This window comes from Lepisma saccharinum, unplaced genomic scaffold (assembly GCF_977018435.1).
Source record: "Lepisma saccharinum unplaced genomic scaffold, izLepSacc3.1 HAP1_SCAFFOLD_42, whole genome shotgun sequence".
NCBI lineage: Eukaryota > Metazoa > Arthropoda > Insecta > Zygentoma > Lepismatidae > Lepisma > Lepisma saccharinum.
In genome coordinates, this window is record NW_028142902.1 from 41,203 (window position 1) to 47,088 (window position 5,886).

Genomic DNA, 5,886 nt, shown 5'->3' on the forward strand with positions numbered 1-5,886 from the left:
ACACAGGAAAATATAATGTTGGGGATGGATTGTAGATGATGGGCTCCATGAATTCGGAATTAGGTTTGAATGTTGCAATGATGCCGGTTTGTTTGTGAGTGCCTATGCCATTTGATTTGGTGATCATACCCTCGGCCACATTACAGTGAATATTCAGAGTCTCTATGGCTAAGAATTTAGGTATATTCATAGCAGTGTGTTTGATGGCTGGTTCGAGTTTTGTGTTGTTCTCAAATCCTAACAGCTCTCCTATAGTACCCAGATGCACTGTTTCTGTAGCAGATACAATCTCTACTCTGTGAGTGACAGAATTTTGACTTAACACTATACCTCTGGGTAATTGAGCATTTAGAGTGGACAGATTATACTGCCCTGGAGTGATGACAATTTTTTGATCCCCTACTGCAATTGTGTTGTTGTGGTGAGTAATATTAGGTATCAAGTACATGCCGTAAAATGCCCTGAGAGCTATTGTTTTGGGATACACTATGTCATCATGCAATTTGAGTTTCAATATTGAATTTTGGCTGGTGAGATGGAATACCCCCATGATGTTTCAGATACCACAAGGCCTTTTGAAAATCTTCAATTGATGGTTTATTTATTTGAGACATATATCTGAGAACAGATAAACACAAATGTCCGCAATTAACATCTTTGAAGTTTTGAACACGGGCATTATTGTAATAAAGATTAGCTGATTTTAGATATTTTACTAAATTTTCAGGTGGAACACCTCCAAATGAATCAAACACAAATGCCTCATTGTTTAAATATTTAAGATAACAGATCCAGTGAGTGCCCTGATTTTTGTACTCATCCAAATTAACAATGCCACACTCTTTGTTGAGTGGTTGCTCTGGTAAAGAATCAGACATGTACACACCTCTAAAATGTTTGATGCCCAGTGGCTTGATTAAAGCTTCAATATCTTGGTTTGTAAGCGGCTCTTGTTTTTTTTAAACTTATTCATGGCTCTCTTAACACCTTTGCCTTTTTTCTCCATGGCGAGGTTATGGCGCCTCTGCTCATCTAATTCTGCCCTATTTTTCTTGGCATCTATTACTGTTTTTGCTATGGCAGCTGATCCCCCAGCCAAGCTCCCAACAGCCCCGAGAGCAGCTAAGATGGCAGGGATGGTAAATATGAATCCACCCACATGTGATTTTTTCCTGGATTGCTGTAATTTTTTTAATTGGGGGGTACTAAGCAACAATTTCATACCATGCCCCTTTGCAAGACAAGAATTTTTTTTCTTGCGCTGCTTTTGGTTAAGAGACTGTCAATAGTTTTAAGAGATTTGAGACCTGCATAAGGTATTTGATACATAATACCCTTGGCCTTCATTGTAGGTTTATTATATACATATTCACAGCCCCCACCCCAGTTTTTGTTTGGTGCTCATAGCTATGGTGGTTCCCAATGCTGCTATTTTTTCACTCAAAGAAGCGTCTTTGCTTACAAATCTGCCAAATGCAGCCTCTTCTAATTTCTTGTCTGCAACATGTCTCTTGTCAAGATCAGAATGTGTGTTGTATGCTATGTCATGGTCTCTACAAGCAGCATCTAAAGGATTAACACCAGGGTCCCCTCTGTTTAATCTATGGTCCAATTTTGTGCCTGGACCACAATACTGATAGCCTGGAATGTGTAGTTCAAATGGCAGTTTGTTTATAATGTCATTAACCAGCCCCCGACCCTCAGAGACATTCCAAAATTTAGGTGGTAGAGTATTAATAATTTTTATGAGATATCCAATCCCCTTAGGGTCATTCACTATAAAATTAGACAATTTGGTGCTTATCATGTCCATAATTCCAACCTTTTCATTGTAAAAATTGTGGTTCCCTGCATTTTCCTCCCCAGCTATCACCAATAACCTATCTACAAGCTTCCTGACATCATCAACCCACACAAATTCTTTAGGCAGAGTGTTGTATTGTTTGATCCCACTACCTGTCTTGATTTGTGACCATATGGGCTTGATTAAGTTATTGTATTTTGCTCCACTGCTAGACTTGACTCTTTTTTGTGTGGGATCATTGTTCTGGTATAGAGCATCTGATTTTATTAATATTTCTTTGTAATGTTCATAATCTTGATCTGTATAGCTGCCAGGCCTTTTCCGAGTCATCAGTTCCCACAATCCAGGTGTTCCGGGGTACTTAACAAAAGCACCTTTTTCTCCGAGACGAGATTCTGAATAAACAATGATATCATCCCCCATAAAAGTTACTCTGAAATTGCCAATTCTATGTATGATGCTACCATCAAGCTCTGTGTCGGCATATAAGCCAAACACCTCATCTTTGTTGTCTTTAGGTGTGGTTAAATATTTTTGAGCAAGAAGACCCAATTCAATAGGATCCTGACTAGCCTCAATTCTTCTAGGAGCAACAGGACTAGGTGTATGAATACTGGAAAGTGGGGTGAATGGATAATCTAATATGTTCCTTGCAGCTACAGGCACAAGCTCTGTGATCAAATCTTGATTCTGCTCTGTAACAGTTTTGATATTCTTACCTAAATTATTAATAGCATCAATGACAGGCTGTTCTGTTTGCTTGTGTTTTTCATAAATTCCACGGTTCTCTGATTTCCATCCCTTAAATCTTTTTACAAGATAATCTCTTAACTTAAGATCATCAATGACTGGTCGTTTCATGGTTGTTTATTTATGTCTCAACGTCTAGAAAATCGATGATTTTATTTCTGTATTTGCCAGTATTAGGTGTTCTTGTCATATCAATTGTGACAAACCCATAACTGTCCTGGCTCCAGCACTTGCTGCAAAACTTGGAAAAATCATTGTAGCTCAAGTCCCCACCTACATATTCATCGTGTATGTGTTTGAGGTTGGTATGATCTTGATGAAACACACATATAAAATTGCTGTTGTCTCGGATCAGTTGCTTCGGAATTTTAGAAAAAGTCTGTGCCAGGTAGAAGCAGTCAATGTTTTTGTGCCGGCCCTGTGTAAAGAAATTTCTAACCTTGTTTTGATTATCCAGTATAATGTCATCAAACACAACAACAGAATTATCGAGACATTCATGGAGTGGCTTAACATCTGGTTCAAAAGTGGCTATATCTAATCCATCATATAGCTTCATCAGCTGCTGATATTTTAATTGTTCCAAGCTCTTTGAGAAGATATACAAGTGCCTGTTTTTCCAGTCTAACCAGTTGGGTGCCAATAAAAAATTATCAACCATTAGAGTAGTTTTACCACAAGCAGATGGCCCAACAATAAGACATCTAATATTATCAGGTAGCAGCACTCCATTTCTCTTATTCTGCTGTTCAGGTTCTGGCAGCCTTTTTATAACATCCCAGGTGCTCATATTATCACTTTGTCTGCATCGATCCAGCTGTTTTCCGGATGACCCAGCCATTTGACAAATAACTTGTTGCCTTTTCTGCGGATGATTTTTTCTATGAGATATGTGTCAGGCTGTTTAGTTTTGCTGAGCTCTTGTTCATAGAACCTGCCTTTGAGAATTTCTCCTCGGTGATCTTTTATTATATAAGTGTTAAGAGTCCCGGGTTTAACTTGAACCACTGTAAATAATTCGGTGCTCCAGTTTCTCGTAAAGCCTCTTTTGAATAAGTGCTTATATTTGCTGATTCTTACTTGATCGCCTACCCTGTATTTGGCCCTTCTTGTTGTTGGCTGGTATCTAGGATAATAAACAGTCCTGATCAATTTTTGCTCATCAGATGGAGTTACTTCAGAGGGTTTCATGTTGATTGTGGAATGGACCGAGTTGTTATATTTATGTAGAAGTTCTGGAAGAATATTAAGCCATTTATAGTTACCTTGGAGGGTAAATTGTTTATACATAAGATTTTTTAAGGTTCTGTTGAATCTCTCTACAATTGAGGCTTTGAGATCACTGTAACTCGAGTAATGTTTTATTGCCTGGCTTTTAATAAATTGTTGGAACACAGAATTATAAAATTCTTTGCCATTATCTGTTTGCAAATAGCGCGGCGATCTTCCTGAATGATTGATGATTGTCCTGAAGGCTTCTGTAACACATTTTCCAGTCTTGGATTTGAGTGGCACGGCCCAGGCAAATTTTGAAAATGTGTCTATCACAGTGAGTAGATACTTGTAGCCCTTGTTGATTTTGTCTAAGTTTTTCAACTGCCCACTTGCCATTTCAATCAAGTCGCTCTGCCATAAATCATCTATGCCTTTTGTGACTACTGGAAGTCTCTTATAATTATGTCTGGCCTGTCTGTGTAATTCATCAACAATAATTTGTCTAGACATAATATGTAAACAAGAATATTGCAACTATGGGGTGTTCAGCAGCTGAGACTGCAGGATTTTCTAAATATAATTTGTCTCCAATATGTATTTTAAATTCCAGAGAGCCATCATCTTCAGTATAGGCTGTTTCTAATGTATTGGGGTCTGTAAAATCCTCTAACTCTACACTGGTGATTTTTGGTTTGTTATCAGCATTTGTTATTGATAAGGTAGGGTAGTGATGTGCCTGTGGCTGATGCCAATATTTGATCTTGATTGGTCTCAATGTGCCCCCAACAAAAAACTGGTAATAAAATTGTGCAGGGGACAGCATATATATTTTGCCACCTGGTGTAAATGGAGAATCATATTCTTTGTTGGGGATGCTGTACAATTCAAGAATTACTGTATGTTTTGGATTCTCGATTATGCCTGTTATTTCTTTTTCTGCTGTGAGCAATCTGCTTGTTACAGATTCAAGGTGCTCATTGATGGTCCTAACAACATCATCGTGGCCTGGCTTGATCTTTACGTCCACAACAAGTTTCTTGTATTGTTGCACAATCTCTTGAAGCTGGGTGGCAAAAACAGACAGAGCATTTGCTTGATTGGATTCCATGGTCCCTAGCTGTTGCTTGATATTAGCTACAATTTGTTGCAAATTTTCAACAACTGCCAATTTTGAATTTTGAACAATAAGATCATGGACCTGTCTTCTGATATCCTCAAACAGGGCATGCAGTTCATTAATATGTTGATTGGTTGGTAGAGTGGCCACTGTCTGAGTAAGTTGTTTGATCTCTGCTTGGATATTCTTGATATCTTCCGATTTCAATATCCTATTCACTGCCCTCTTAATATTTTTAAGTTCCTGTGATGTGGGCAAATTTGATACTGTATTTTGCAAAGATTCAAGTGCCAATTTTACATTGTTTAATTCAGAAGCATCAGCCACATTTTGCATAGCATTTTTGAGCAGGGCTATATCTGCCTGAGAGGGTGTTGATTGTTGTAAAATTTCAAGCTTTGTTTGGATATCATCGATCAAGTGATGAAAATGAGACAGTTCAGATTCAGTGTTGAGGTTTTCAAGCTTTGTGATTTGTTGCTGGACACTGACAAGAGTGTCTACAATACCGGGCAGGCGAGATTCTAGTACATTTGCCAAATCACTTTGCACTGCTGCTATTGTACCTTCAAGATGAGTTATGGAACTTTGAATTTTTCCAAAATCTTCATATGTTTCAAGTTGCAGCTTGATGTTTGCAACACTCCGAGTTATTGCATTCAAAGCATCAGAAGATGGCAAATTGCTCATAAAATTTTCAAGTGTCTCAATTTTTTCTTTAACCTCGGCTATGGCATTGTTCAGAGGATCCAGGTTAGGTATCTGGAGTGACTGAATCTGTTCTTTTAGAGTGGAAATCACTAGATCAAAATCTTCTTGTGATTTTATGCTTTTGACAATTGTTTGGAGCTGTGCCTGGACATTATTTATCTGCTCTTCCAATTGCTGTTTCAATTGCTCGGAGTTCGTAGCCTGGGTCTTAAATTTGGCTTGAAGAGCTGCTACAGCTTCTTCTAAACTTTGAAAATTATCCAATGTTGCCAGATCAGTATATTTCTGA